Source organism: Rhipicephalus microplus, chromosome X (genome assembly GCF_043290135.1).
Source record: "Rhipicephalus microplus isolate Deutch F79 chromosome X, USDA_Rmic, whole genome shotgun sequence".
NCBI lineage: Eukaryota > Metazoa > Arthropoda > Arachnida > Ixodida > Ixodidae > Rhipicephalus > Rhipicephalus microplus.
In genome coordinates this window covers 414,114,014-414,130,542 of record NC_134710.1, presented here as the reverse complement: position 1 = coordinate 414,130,542, position 16,529 = coordinate 414,114,014, and the positions used below count along the sequence as shown (strand labels likewise).

General features: G+C 44.0%; 1 protein-coding gene across 1 annotated transcript in view; it reads right to left on the bottom strand.

Moving 5' to 3' along the window:
• LOC119161732 (cGMP-dependent protein kinase, isozyme 1) overlaps positions 1 to 16,529 on the bottom strand; it is a 315,895-nt gene that overhangs the window by 40,634 nt on the left and 258,732 nt on the right. The gene's annotated exons all lie outside the window — the stretch shown is intronic.

Genomic DNA, 16,529 nt, shown 5'->3' with positions numbered 1-16,529 from the left:
GCCAGCCTATTTGGTTTCGTGGGAGCAGGAGGTCGGGGTGGTGAGTGTGGTGAGTTGCTTATTTAGCTACGTGAGTTGTGAGGTAAGAGAGGAAGTGGCAATTGCGAGTGTCTGCGTCAGTGCGAGTATTTTTTGTTGTAGCTCATCTGAGACGCGCTGTTGCTCGCGCTGGTTGCGCTCCAACACAGCCAGTCGCAGATCGAAGGAGCGGCTCTCATTACAGAAAGATGAGGAAGGTGTGTTTGGTGAAGAAGGGCACACGGGAGGTGCGCCCTTCACCTTAGTGGCGTAGGAGCCCGGGGGAGATGTTGCGGAAGGTGAAAGGAACTCATGCACTGAAGAGGAGGACGGCGAACGCTGAGTGGCTCGGCGCATGGCTGTGCGACGAAGAAAAGCTGCTTTGACACAATCGCGTTCCTTAGCTAGAAGGTGGGGGCAGATGGAGTCGAGAGATGAGTGGGTGTTGACTTGGCAATGAATGCACCAGGGTTGAGCGCAAACAGGAGCGTCGGGATCTGCTGGTAGAGAACACGTACAACGGTGGCACTTGGCCGGAACGCTGTGTTGAGGGAATTGATGAGCACGGTGTGCTATAGGAAGGCACCAAGTGCAAGTAGGGGGCTTAGGTTTATCTGGACAGCATCGATCGGAAAGGGACGCGTTTAAAATACACAAAGCGATGGATGAAGGTTCCAGCAAGTGTTATGAGGACGGATTCTGTGGAGCCCATTATACGTGCAGCGAGTATGTCTGAAGTGAAGGATTCGAGGTCATGCAAAAGCTGAAATGATGTGAAGTGACCACCGAACTTGTGAATGACGCCGAGACATGATATTGGAAGAATGGGGGCATAAGGCTTAATGGCGATCGGCTTGCCATTGGGTTCCAGAGTTTTAAGGGACAGTAGGAGGCGGGCAATGAGGGGTGAGTGCGTCTTCAGAAACACAAGGCTCTGAGCTGGTTTGGCTTGAAGGGTAACCTCCACACTTGTCTTCAGAAAAAGATTTGCGGCGGCTATGATGGTAGCAAGCAGGTCATACAGAGGCAGTTTCGGCGTGAGTGTTCCGGGTGGAAGTTGATATCCGAAGGTGATGAGCTCGGAGCGGGTTCGGGTGCTCAAGGAAGGTTTTCGATTGGCACTAACGTTGTTCCAGCTGCCCTCAGTGGATGGCATATTGTCTTCGTTGACCTTCGATGCGGTGAAGTCCATTTTCGTTGACGAGTCGTCAGCTGAAGTGATGGAGAGAGAGATAGAAAACTATTAAAAAGTCAGTCAACTGTTCAGGCATGGCCCGTCGCCCCTAGGTGTCGGCCGGAATCCCTTGAGACGCGGCAGCAGCAAGGGCTTGACTGATGATGTCGCACTGGACGTTGGGGTCTGGGCTGCGGAGCAGGGCCTCCCAGGATTCTACAGTGTGAGAACCATCGTTTTGACTTCGACATGTCCACACCATGTGAACCAAATTTGCTACCTCATCACAAAATTTACACTGGGACTTGAAAACTGCAGGGTGCCACTTGGTGTAAAGTGCGGTGTTTGGAAAAACCCTGATCTGTAACTTTCGCCACAAAACCTCGTTTTTCTTACTCAGTGAGTTGTCCGCTCTCGGGTATACTTGCCGTTTCAGCCTGTAGTGTGCGTCGATTTCATGGTATGTGCGCATATTCACGCTTCTTTGTTCAGTAACTTGGGAGGTTCCAGGGGTCGATCAATAGGTGAGACCTCGGGCGACCGAATGAGCCTCCTCGTTCTCTCTAAGTCCCTGGTGAGCTGGAGCCCAGACAACCAGAACCTGCTCTTTGGGTACTCCTACCATGTTTAATATACGGACGGCAGTCTCCGCCACCCTTCCCGATTTATTATTTCTCACGGCGTTTTTTGGAGTCGCTTATGACCACCCTGACCTTCTTTTGGCTGATGGCCAAAGCTATGGCCACTTCCTCGGCCTCTACAGTCTCGACACCAAGGACAGTGCAGCACGCAATCAGGCCACCATCTTCCCTGACCGCCACTGCCGTGTATGCCGTTTTGCTTTCATATTCCGCAGCTTCTGTATACGCGACGTCCTCTCGACCGGTGTACCTGGATTGTAATGCCTCTGCCCTGGCTTTACGCCTGCTTTTGTGAAAGGTAGGGCTCATATTTGTGGGTAGCGGAGGTATCTTTATCCTCTCTCTGGTCTGTATCGGTATGTACTTTGAACGCGCTTGCCCACGCGTGGGCTCATAGCCCAATTTCTCTTTCTTATTGCTCTCCCAGCTTTAGATCCGAGTAGTCTTTGATGTTGTGCAGTCATAGTAGCCTCAATCAGCTCATCAAGTGTGTTAGATACCTCTAACTTCATAAGTCTGTCAGTGGACGTGTTTGGGGGAAGTCCGAGCGCGACTTTCACATTTTTCCTGATAATGGTGTCGAGTTTGCCCCGCTCCGCTTGGTTTAATTTTAGATAAGGTGCCACGTACACTATTCTACTTATTATGAAGGTCTGCACTAATCTAAGAAGGTTGGCCTCCTTCATCCCAGCATGCCTGTTTGCTATTCGTCTGATGAGACGACATGTCTGATTGAAACTGGCTTCTAACCTAGCAAAAGTTTCGGAATTGTTACGGTTCGTGGCGGCTGAGAATCCTCAGTCGAAAGACACGGATACTGTCGACCACGGGGATCTCTGCGCCGTTAACATACAATTGGATGTCAATATCAGGCTTGTTGTGGAGCCGCCATTTTCCGGCGGGCATGAGGAAGAGTGCTTCCGACTTTTCGGCCGAGCATTTAAGTCCTTTGGGTTTCAGGAACTCCACGATTTTATCAAAGGCGATTTGCAGAGAGTCTTCAATTTGGCTGTCACTGGCCTTGTTCATCCATAATGTTAAGTCATCCGCGTAAATGGTGCGATTTATATTCTCAATATCCTTTAACTGTTCAGGCAGTTTCAACATCACAATGTTGAAAAGGGTGGGTGATAACACCGATCCCTGAGGTGTCCCCCTGTAGCCTGATTTATTGTCCTCGATGTATTCTTCCCCGATTTTTAAAGTGGCGGTCCTGTTAGAAAAGGAGTCCTTGACGTAGTCATAAACTCACTTTCCGACGTTCAGGGAACTCAGATTCTCCAAGATCGATACGTGCCTCACGTTGTCAAATGCTTTTGCCGCATCTAACCCCACGATAACTTTTGCGTCTCGCGTTGGCTTGTCTATAATTTGGTCCTTGAGCTGTAGCATCACGTCGCACGCCGATAGTCGGGGTCGGAAACCGATCATAGTGTCCGGATGCATACCATTGTCTTCCATGTACCTATTGATCTGCGTCTGAACGACATGCTCCATGAGCTTACCTACACAAGACGTTAACGATATCGGCCTAAGATTTTCGAAACCGAGTTTTTTACCCAGTTTAGGAATGAAAATTACATTTGCGAGTTTCCACTCCTGCGGTATCGTCGCTTTTTTGCACCACTCCTGCATGTACGTTGCTAGGTTAGCGATGGACCTATCGTCTAAATTACGGAGCATTTTGTTGGTCACTCTGTCCGGCCCTGCCGCTGATCTAGTCCTTAGCTGATTAATCTCCGCTCGCTCCTCAGCCAGGGAGATAGGGGCGTCTAAGGCTGCGTTTTCCCGTCGTCCATAATCTGGAAGAGGTTCGGATCCGACGGGGATAATTTATCTGCTCCGAACTTCTTCTAAAAGTTCCTTCCTAGTGCCTTCAAATTGGTGCGCCATCCGTTCCAATTGCTGTTTAGACGCTGTCTTCGTGCTCACCGGATCTAAAAGGTGACGAAGACGTCACCACGTCCCGGCCGTATTTATATTCCTATACATCTCCTGACAGACGTTCCCCCAACGTTGCTTCGTGAGCGTGATGACGGGCTCTTCAATTTGCCTATTTAAAGCCGCTATTCTTTCCCTGATACTCCAATCTCATCTCCTCTGTTGGAGTCGGTTTCCCAAAGCTTTCATTTTCTTTCAAAGATTTACTAATCGCCTGTCTACCACTTCGTTGTCCTCTTCGGTTTCCACTACTTCAGTGGCTTCCTTAACAGTACGTAACACCCCATCGCGCCACTCGGCAATGTCAGAAATGGGAGTCGGGTCGCCCCTTAGGTCCCTGAAAGAGTCCCAATTTACGGCCTCAACCCTTCTTTTCTGAGGTGTTGCCGGGCCTCCCTCTACCACTATTTCTATGATCATGTGATCACTGCCTAGGTCCTCGTTTGTGTTGCACCACGTGGCACTAGTGCCGCTCCCCGTGAGAGTAAGGTAGGGTGTGGTGTCAACCGCGACTCTATTTCTCTTCCTCGTTGGCTGGAACGGGTCGGTTATTAGATCCAGATTATGAGTTTTCTTGTCATCCCACAATTTCCTGCCCTTAATTGAAGCCTGCTTATATTCTCATGCCATGTGGTGAGCGTTAAAGTCACCGACGATCAGCAATGGGTTGTTTCTACTGTTGCATCGCGTAGAAGCGAAGAGATCCCCAAAGTCGCACCGCCTTTATCTGGGAGAGCTGTATATATTAATCACGAACAAGCTAGCGTTTTTTCTTTTCGGGAGTATTATTTCTATGAGGGTCGCGTGATCAATTTTTGAACTTTTGACGAGCACAGAAACCTCACGAAAAGATAACAGCAGGTTTCAGTAAGTCAAGGTGTGTTTCCAAACGAGCCATCCTTTTGTGAACACGACCCTCGTAAAACGAATACTTAGTCACATTTGCGCAATGGGAAGAGGCTCGGTGTGACGCCCTGAATTATTGAGATCCTCGGGAAGACATGCATTAGGCTCTTTGTGCCTCCCTGATCATCAAGCTCACTCATATCACTATTCAAAATGAAGAGTGTACACCCTTTTCACATCAGTATAGATGGTTGGAAACACAATCTAGAACTTTGATCCTATGAAATTTGTGCTCAATACGCTTTGTCAAGTGCTCTACAATAACACCTTCACTGAATGGTGTAGGCAACTGTCATAGATTATGGGTGGCTAGGGGCGATGGACTGAGACAAGACTCCGCTACCAACACAACACAGTTTTATAAACACACACATGGTACACAGACTATATCAAAATATAAAAAATATCAATAACACTAAATTAAAACTAAGCCCTACTAAGCTTACACGACAACCTCACTACCACCTAAACCACCCTAGTTAACGTCAGGCATCGTTCTGCTCATGATTCGGCCCGATCTTACTTGTCACCGCTGATGACCGTGCCACCCTATTGAAAATTCTGGGCTGGTGGGTGCTGGAATTGTTGGTGGATATGCTGGAAATATTAGTGGATATACTGGAAGTTGTAGTGGTCATATTGGCTGATGACGGCGAAAGTGAAAAAAATTGGTGGCAGAGAGAGGTGGTGGAGGCGAGCCGATGGTAGTTTAAGTGAGAAATTCCTGATGGTGGCAATGCAAAACGTGTTTGGCGGAAGTCTTGGTGAACAAACTGAATGATGGTGGCGTGATGTAAGCTTCGTGGATGATGGTAGAATGATGAAAAAGTACATGACAGTATTTGAAATAACTTACTTGTGCTAATTCATTTTTGAATGCGCAGAGATGTTTACGGTCAACAGAAACCAACATTGCTAATAACGCTTTCAAGTCCGTTTTTTAGTCCTGCGGTGTCAACAGCGCTTCAATTTATGTGGAGTAAATAATGCGGCCATGAATGTTTACATTTCGTGCACGCACATAAATCAGTTCGACACCAGCGACGTGTTGCTTTGTTGTGATGTTGAGAAAACTATATGTAATGCTGTGAACAGTGAAAGCAAATGTTTTACATCGTCGCGCAGTTGTCGAGAAATATATGACCTCCAGTTCGCTATCGCCACTCTCAACGGTAGACCAAAATACAGCGGTCACTTGATGTTCAAACGCTAAAAACTCAACTCTGTCAAATTTTGCACACTAAATACTTGAGCCGCGCTTTTATGTTAACAAAGCGCATGCGACTCTAATATGCATGACCTTTTACCTTCGACGTGCGTCGCGACGATCCCCGGCGAGTTCAACTTTCATCCTTTTGTATTTCCACCAAAGGTTAAGCCTAGTGACCGAGCCCGTTAAAGTGTTATCGGTGCTTCTGCGTTTCGGAATACAAAATTTTGACGAGAAAGAATTACAATGCAACACAGCCGTTACATCATTTATTCTAAACGAATCCTTTCTTATAGGGAAGGGTGTCTGCTCAAGAAGCGATACACATCGATGCGACGCGGCTCCAGCACTTCCGCCAAACGTACGCCTCCCCTCACCGACAGCCGCGGTCAAACTCGCCAGCACTTCTCTGGCTCTTATGCGAGAGCAGAGGTCCGTCAATTCGTGTGCTTACTGAACCAATATGATAGCATAATGTTTTCGGACCATTACATTCGTTTTTACCAAGCCGCTGTGTAGTTGTAGCTAACGATAGAGCTATAGCAGTGCGCTGGCGCGACTGCGCTGTGCGTTGCGTGAAAAACATCGAAAAATACTCAATCCATTGCGTGGGCGAATCTATCTAATGAGCCTAGAGGCGTCATAAAACCTGAGCTGGTGTAACCCTTTGAAAGGAGCGAGAAACAGATAATAAACTTGACAGTCACCGCCGATAAACTGTAACTGCTCCTCAGTCCACTTAGTTTTTTTTTTGTGGTGGTACATTGTAACAAAAACACAGCGCTGTTGCCAATATCTCATGACCAATGTTACAGACAGCAGATGTTTGTGTTTGTAAGTGCGCAAATATTAGTAGCAAGTGCAGATCTCGTCCATCTTGAGTACGCAACAAAAAGAAGTTGAACTGTCAGTTTTTAGCTTGACTACTTACCTAACAGCAAACCCCGCATGTGTCGGCATGACGCAATGGTTAGTATGTTCACTTGCCAATCGCAAGGTCGCACGTTTAAAACCGCGTAGTTGTGTTTGCTTTTACAGGTGCTTCTTACATCGCTTTCTATACTATGATTTTTAGTGCCAGCTTGACACGGTGGTTTTGACGCTGTTTCACGCTCCAGCGTTGCCCGCACTCCCGCATCTACTATACGGTACCCTCTGCCAGCAATATTTCCAGCGCGATAATTCACCAAGAAGGTAGATGGTGGAATCCACCAATCCTATGGTAAATGTTCTTTCAATAGGGCGCCAATGTCCTGATCGGTCGTGTACAGCCCCTGTCAGGGTTCTCTACGAACGTCACCGTCCCTGCTTCTGCTGACGTCGTCACCAGTCGTCGTCACGGCCTAATGTTCGTGACGTGGCACATGCATTATTAGTGGCGTCTAGCGGCGTTTGCTGTGCGTTGGAACTTGCTGTGCAATGCTGCTGCATCCTGAACAGCCTCCCTCGAAACAAGTCGAAGTCGCCGTCTACTTCTTGAATCACCCACGTCGCAGGTTGCTCATTCGCTGCCCTGACACTCCCATCGCTCATACGCTTGCTGGCGATGTGACCTTCTCCTTGCAAGTCCACGTCGACAATTCCAGCACATCGTTGCTCGCGTAACGGTCAGAGCTAGGTTCACGTACCCCACACTTCACTTTACGATGCGTGTGCTGACGCAGAACCGAACGTTGTCTGTACTTCATTGTCCCCTTTTTTCTTTTTTCTGGAGGACTCTTAATCAAGACAGAAACTACACTGAGGATGTACGTCTCGATACAAAATTATTTATACCTTTAAGGATCTATAATTATTGATTGTGTACCCAACGCCCACTCTTTTTTGCGATTTTCATCCTCCAGTGCAGTTTGTACGACGCCGTAAAGCCTATTACGTTAGCTTCGTTCAATACTGGTAAAGTGTAAGTCCAAGAGGTCGGTGTCCTTTCTGCAAAGAGCTTACTTCAGTTGCGGACCGCTTGGATTTGTTGCGAACAGAATCGACTAGCTCGGTGTATGAGATGCCTTACGTCTTGATAAGCAGTACGTAGTATCTATAGACTTTCAGAAGCATTGCAGGCTATCTATTTAAAGTTTCGCTATACTCATTGTGAAAGATTCTGTCAAACTCACAAAAAGATGTGTCATTTCTGGTACTCTGCTAGGTCTGTGGTGTACTATGCCAGATGTGTGGCCGATTGAATTGTCTTTCTAATAAACATGTCTACTTGGGCCTGACATCATCGCAGAGTGTTAAATTGGTACAAATACCGCAAGCTATGACCTAGCCATTCGCAGAGTTAAACAAGAGGCCACGTATTTATTCGAGGGTAACGTGACCACAAAATCTAACTGCGCGTTTGACCTCGAAGATTAACGAGGCTAAGAGTGGATTTCAGGAGGCAACGTTTCATTCTTCTCCATTGTGTTGAGAATCACCGAAGCTCCGTCACGTCAAAATAACGTTGCTGACGAAGAACCGCAAACAGGGGATGCATTGCTGGTCAAGCTTCGGCCAATGAACGAAAGACACTAAAAGGACAGCCCCCCTGCTAAGGCATAACTGTGCGCAATGTGTTTTCAATGACGCATATATGATGTTTTTGAGAAAATACTCCAGTTCATAGGACACGAGAATTGTACGTCTGGGGGTACCACTGAACTCCCAAGAAAAACAACGAACATTCGAAAAATCTTCGCACGTTCATTGGTCGTTCATCGGACGTTCAGTGGTCCAGACTTCATCGATGCGAGCTATATATCTTGGCCCCCTGGGATATTGTTGTAGAATATTGTCTTGGAGCGGACCAGACTGTCGAAGAGGATGAAATGGGGACAGGCACGCTTTAGAAAAGGACAGCGTAGGCTCCATGATGGATAGACGGGTCGTCTTCGCCTAACGTTCACGAACCGGTTATTTTGTTACAGCTCAAAAAGGTGAGATAAGCGACAAAAACTCGCTGCCAGCTTTGTAATACTTTTCTTATAGCGAAGCAGTGTGCGCAAGAGGTCTGTTTTGTCTATTTATGGCATTCGTCGTGTAGCACTAAGTACAGTTTGCGTCGTTGGTATGCGTCGCCGAATATGATTCCACGTGCATTCATCTCCTCGCCTCAAAAATTCAAAAAAGTTGTCATTGGATTTTTATCACGCAGTTGGTGACTTTAAATTTCGATAAGTAACTGGCACAGTTTGTGTGAAAATGTGATTCTAATGAGCAACCACTGCATTCATATCAAGAGTCCTGAAACGTGTTATGACTTTTTTAACTTTTCCTTTTCCACGATAAAAGTGCTATTGCTGATGCAGTAATTAGCGCTTCCCGTGTAACAAATTGACTATATATATATATATATATATATATATATATATATATATATGAGATGTAACACACAATAATGCCAAGGAAAGCATAGGGGAAGTTATTAGACCGAATTTCAATGTACATGTGTAGAAAGAAATATGGGTGAAAAGATAACTTGCCCTGGGCTGGAACCAAACCTGCGACCTTCGAATAACGCGTTCGATGCTCTACCACTGAGCTACCATGACAGTTATCCCACCAGCCACTTTTTTAGTGGGTATCTTAGTGAATTTAAACCGGTAAATTAAACGTGTATATATATTGCAGCGGTATTTTAACACTTACTTCCACAGCGTTTATTCCCAGACAGGTTTAGGTAACGTGTTTCATTCTACTGTCTTTGAGCCGCACAAGGTGGACTTTATTTCATACAATGGTATTGTGTCAATGCTTTTAAACTTGAAGACAACGAAATCATGTGGCCCAGGTGGTATCCCAAATATGTTTCTTAAGCGCTGTGCGGAATGTATCGGTAGATTTCTTTTTATACTGTTCAGAGCTTCTTTGTTGTCTACTCAGGCGCCCAAAGACAGGAGGACAGCTCGGGTAGTGCCATTTTTTAAAAAGGGCAATCGTTTATCTGTAGAAAATTATCGACCGATATCTTTAACTTCATCCTGCTGTAAACTAATCGAGCATATAATCGCCAACCAGATGACCAAATTTTTAGACAGAAATTCAGTGTTAACGAACTGCCAGCATGGCTTTAGGAAAGGCTACTCAACTAGGACACAACTGTTAACTGCAATTCATAGTTTTGCAAGAACATTAGATAATAATGGCCAAATCGACGCTATTTTTATAGGTTTAGCAAGGTGTTCGATAGAGTAGTTCACTGTAAACTTATACAAAAACTCAGAGATTACAATCTTCCTAGCATTACAGTATCCTGGATAGCAGCTTATCTTTCGGATCGCGTGCAGTTTGTCACTATTGAGGGCAATGACTAGAGCTGTCTTCCAGTGACATCCGGAGTACCCCAGGGTAGCGTCCTGGGGCCATTGTTGTTTTTGGTCTATATAAGTGACATTGTCAACGTTGTTACACCTGGCACACAAATTGGATTATTTGCAGACGATTGCGTTTTATATCAGGAAATAACTAAAGTGCATAACCAACCGACCTCGAGATTAGTTTGCGTAAGATACAGGCGTGGTGTGACAGATCAGGCATGTCTTTAAACAAAAAAAAACTGTCTGTCTTCGTATCACAAGGAAAAAAAAGCCCGTTAAAGTACACCTACACACTGGCCGCCTCACCGCTAAAAGAAGTTGAAAACTTCAAATATCTGGGAATAACATTTTCAAACAACCATTCGTGGAATATACATAATAGTAATATATGTTCCTCAGCTTTCCGTAAACTTTGTTTTCTGAAACACAAGCTTAAAAATTCACCCGCTCACAATAAACTACTGAGTTACATTACTTTCATTAGACCGAAGTTAGAGTATGCTTGCATAACATGGGATCCCTACACTAAACACAACATTAAAATAATAGATAAAGTCCAGAGAAAACCTGTTCGCTTCATTTACTCTAAGTTAAAGCACACCGATTCCCCCACACAGCTGATGACAGAAAATGACATCCCCCTCCTCGAAACGCGTAGGCTGATTTTCCGCCTTAATTTCCTACAATCACCCATTAAACGTGAATTATCCATCGACCCCGCATTATATGTAACACCTCTGTCCATAAGGCGTACACGTCAGGATCACACACATGCTTTAACCCCTCATTTCGCTAGGACAGATATTTACAAACACTCATTTTTCCCCAGGACAGTGTCGGAGTGGAACTCTAGGCATGAAATGAATGACCTTTAAGTTACCACAATGCCCGCATTAGGTGTTGTGTTTTGATTTCATATGTTTTTTGGTATGTCGCGTTTTGATTTTGTATGATTTTGTATGTTGGAGTTGAATTCTGGGCATATAATGAAGGACCCTTTTTTACCGTAATACACGCGTTAGGTGTTGTGTTTCCATTTTGTATGTTTTACTTCATTTTACTTACTTCTGTTGTAACTACGGTACTGCAATTTTTTTTAGAATGCAGTATGCGTGCCTTTACTAAGTTCAGTGTAAATATTTGCGCATATCTTGTACTAACTCTATTGATATTTTGGTATTGTATTTTTTTAGTGTACTATGAGTGCCCTTCCTGCAAGGACCAATTCTGGTCTGCAGTAGGTTATGAATAAATTAATATATATATATATATTGTGAAAACATGTCGAGTCACGTGGGTGAATTCAAGCCTTTTCTAAGAACAATCCAAAGCCACTTTGAAATTTTGGCAAAATCGGCCACTCGTAACCACAGCGGAGCAAGGCAATATGGCCAATACGTGACCGGCAATATGGGCAATCGCAGGGTACTGTGGGATACGACGGCTTCAGGTTCGACGCACAGCGCGTGTTAGCAGCGGCACGCGTGCATTTTTGTACCACTCTGTTGAAAAAAGCACCTGTTCGTACAATGTCAGTGCATTAGAAGTTGGTTTTTTTTTTCTTTCTGCTAACCGTGACTCTGACGATGACAAGCAACGAAAGCCATAAACGGTAAAGAAACTTTTTTATCGCACTAAAATGATCCGGAATGTTTTATGCTGCTCGGGGGTATTGCCAGTTTCACTAGCAGATCAGTCAATGCAAAAAGCAGTATGATACGTTACTGTAGATAAAAAAAATCACCGTTTTAATGATCTCCGAGGATTTGGATGAGGAGGACCTTAGCACTGGGCTAAGTGTTCATTTCGTGATTGCTGCTTCGGCCGACATGGTCAATAGATCGGCATGAAGCGCAGTACTTATTTTTATTTTATTTTATTTATAAATTATTGTGGAGAAAGTGTCCAAGCAGGGTGAACAAAATACGTAACAATAACAGAAAATAAGGTCACCAAGTGTTTTTTTTACAAAATTACTTTCGTTGTAGGACGAAAAAAAACATCATTGTCACGATGCAACTATAAGGAAGTAACAAAACAACAGAATTTGCGCAAATTGTCACGGACGTTCGGGAAATGCCTCCGTTAGTTTACTCCGATCGCTATAGTTTGTGGGGAAAAGGAGTAGAGAAAAGTGTCACTCCTTGCGAAAATTGGGGTTAGGGAATGAGAATAGTGGTACCGATTGGGTCTGCTTAACAAAGGGAAAACGTGCGCTGCGGTGTCCAAGGGTAGCCTGTGGTTTAGTATGTCGGAAAGAAACTCCAGACGACATTTCTTTCTCCGTGTTTGTAATAGATTAATACTACTTGCAGTGAGTAGTGAAGTGGGAGATTGGGTTGACCCAAATATACTATAAATAAACCGTACTGTTCTGATTTGTTCTGTTCTCTTTTGTTTTCCTTTAAATTATTTATAGGTTTTAAAAGTTATTTTCGTGCTTGTTGAGATTTATTTTTTTCCTTACCTTCAGCGTGTTATAAGATGGATTGCTTAGTTGAAGCCAGATGCCTATTTGAACGCTGATTTTGATCAAGCAGCGCGGCACGATGGCACATATACAATATATTGAGACATAGACGGCACCGAATAATCAAAACTTTGCGCTTGTTTAACGCACTTTTTCTTTTGGGTGCCGTCTTGGCACACAAATGACCAAGATAAACGCAATTGAAATCTTCCATCGCATCGTGTAGGCTTACTCTTGAGTGAACTTTTCGCGTTTTTGTCATATATACGGGTGCAATGACAGGCGCTCATCTCGTATGGCAAGTAGATTTCGCCCACGCGTTCCCATAATATCTTTGCTAGGCACGCCTGCGCGACAATTTCTTTGTCCATATAACATTCGCAGCAAATTGATGCGTAAGCTTTTTTTTGGCGTGGAATACACACGTACCTGTGAAAAAATGGTTTTTGCACACTCTGGCTTCAACGTTCTGTATTCAAAGGCTACCTGTCACTGTGGCTCTCTTCACAGCCGCGGCCCACCCCACTTTTCTTTCTTGGTTATATGAGAATTGATACCTGCGCTTGCCTTTCACGCCTACGTTGGAGCAGCGAACGGCCGAACAACCGACAATGATTTATCAGGACGAAGATAAACGGGCAACCGTGCGCATGAATCCTGAATAATGTGAGGCTTGCGGCGAGCTGTTCGCCGTCATCTAATCTTCTCGAACCGGAAGCCGCTAGCAGACGGGGCATCCCACAATCCCTCGCTCTTTTACTGGTAACCCATTTAGCTGGCGAAACTAAAATCGACGCACCAAACAGCGGATCTACCATTCACTTAGACAACACGCTCAAAGACGACACTGTTACCCTCGCATTGGGGGATAAGAATAAGCGAGCGTCGATAAGCCGCCCCGGAGCGAAGGGTCTCAATTGGCGGTTGATAACGACGAAGAAACAATATCGTCACGCAGGACGTTGTCGAAGTGAATGGTAGATGCGATTTCGGTTTCTACAGCTAACTTACGCTTTTACATTGCTGCGTGGTCATTACTCATGGCTGCTTTTCCAAACTATTATAGTGGCTATGGGCTATTCCGAAGAAGGTCTTGATTGCAATTATTTGACTGTACCGGCTATCACTACTGGTTAAATTGATTAATTGATTGATTTATATGTGAGGTTTAACGTTCCAAAATGACCCTGCGATTATGAAAGACGCCGTAGCGGAAGGCTCCAGAAATTTCGAACACCTGGGTTTTTTAACGTGCACCCAAATTTTAGAAAATGGACCGACTGGTTAAAAAGTGCATTGTGTCACTTCTCTAACTACTGCCGTAATTCATATTTGTACACATCCGAAGTGCCTTCTGCCAAAGGAAAGGCAACCCGCAAATAGCACGCATATACCTCCTTTCTGTGATTTTTGAATATTTAACCTATTTCGTAAAACATGATATATATATATATATATATATATATATATATATATATATATATATATATATATATATATATATATATATATATATATTGGGTTAACTTGCAGATAGCACATAAGAAAAGGATCGCATTTACTAACGTTTCGGCCGTGGCACGGCCTTCGTCAGATATATATATATATATATATATATATATATATATATATATATATATATATCATGTTTTCATATATATATATATATATATATATATATATATATATATATATATATATATATATATATATATATATATATATATATATGAAAGTAGATGCGCTTTCACATAACAACTGTTTATTGTGCCGACGTTTCGACAGGAACCTCGTCTTTTTCAAGGCATTAGGCCTTGAAAAAGACGGGGTTTCTGTCGAAACGTCGGCACAATAAACAGTTGTTATGTGAAAGCGCATCTACTTTCATATTTATAACCTTGCGGCAACCAAAGTTAATCTTGTTCATATAAGCCTTATATATATATATGAACCGTAGGTGGATGTAGACGGACAGTTGGCTTCGTTTTCAGTGTTGACAGTGGTTCTTCCTGTTTTTTACTTTCTTTCTTTTCTTTCTTTTTTCGTCTTTTTTCTCTCTTTTTTTTCCTTCTTCCAGTTCCCTCTCACTCTCGCAAACGTCTTTCAAGGCGAGAGGGACGCGGCAGCAAGGAAGTTCATGTCAGTATAACTCATCCCCTGATGAAGGGAGGTCCCCTCCCGAAACTGTTGGGAAATAAATATATTTATCCTTGTTGACAACGCTCCCGTTGTGCCATATCCCATACCTTCACGAAGACTAACTGGCCCATTGAATTATTACTCCCACTATATATATATATATATACATATATATATATATATATACATATATATATATATATATATATATATATATATATATATATATGTAAATATAATTGCAGAGAATAAATTCTTAGACGCCGGTAAATAGTATGAAGAAAAAGAAGACACACGTCGAAAAACAGAAAGGTTTCTTTACGTTTCGGCCGTGGGACCTGCCTTCGTCAGAATAACAGAGGTAGCAGTGGTGCAACAGCATATAAGCGCATACGTTTCGCTTGCCATAATCACGTGAGTGGAAACGTCATAAAAACAAGTACAAGAATCAGACATGAAATTTATATGGGGGCCCCGGTATCACATCCTACTTATAAGCAATCAAATAACAAGTCATGACATGTGCACAAAGATTACAGTTGGTACAAGCAACATCTACAGCGGTCACTGATGCAAGACGCTGAGTTTCTCCGTACTCTCATTTAAACCACCTGCGATTGTATTGAACTTAAAGATGAGAAATGATTCGCGAACTTTCCTGTCATGATGCGTTCGGAAGGCACACTCCAGAATCGTGGCTCTAATGTTGTCAAATGAGTGGCCCATTACGTTAGCATACTTTGATATTGGAAGGTGAGGAAGTGAAGAGATATGAGCCTTGTGATTATTAAACCGTTATCGAAAGGGTGTTTCGGTTTCGCCTAAGTACTGCATTCCGCAGATCAAGCAATCCAGGAGGTAAACTACATTACGCGTGTTGCAGTTATAGTCACCATTTATTTTCAGGCTGAAGTTAGATGCGGTGCTGTTTGCGATAAGTGAAGTGGTCATATGCTGGCAGACTTTGCAACGAGGTTTGTTGCAAGGACGGCAGCCAGTAGGTTTACTGCGTACGCTTTTTGACGACATGAGTAGGTCACGGAAAATTTGGGCTCTTCTGTACGTCACACGCGGTGTTTCTTGGAAAATTGATTTAAGTCGTTCGCTTTGTAGAAGTATGTTATGGTGTTTTCTTAAAATGGAATTTACGTGTTGCGCAGGCGCGGCGTAATAACTTTGTCAGGGACAAAGGTATTACGCCTCATACTCCCCCGATAAGGCATACCGCTGAACTTTCTTCGAAATCTATTAACTCCACACCTCTAGGTGACCCCCTATCATCACGTAACGTAGTCAACCTGTCTTCCTATAAACTTTCTGCTGATGAAATTTTACTATTGTCACGAGGACTCAATTTTTGCCCAGTGACAGGCGGTTTTAGTGAATTCAAGCTGATGAAGGATTTGGACACTTTTACCAGAAATTTAAGACAGAAATTTAAGGCCAAGCTCGTCCTCGAGTACCTGGAAGACCAGCGACAACTGGTCGCCAGGGCCAAGAGGGCAGTCGAAGCCAGAGGGTTTCTGGACTAGGGGACCCTCCCACCTTAGCGTGACACCGGGTCTTGCTCGGAACACTGTTTTTAAATAAACGTTTATTCCTCTCTCTTCCTTCAATGAACCTATGCACCTACATGGCGTAGTGTTTCCCTGGCAATGCCAATCTGAAGTGCAATAGGAATGACACAGAAGGCTTAAAAACGTCGCGTGAGATCTTAGGTTTCATCTGCTTT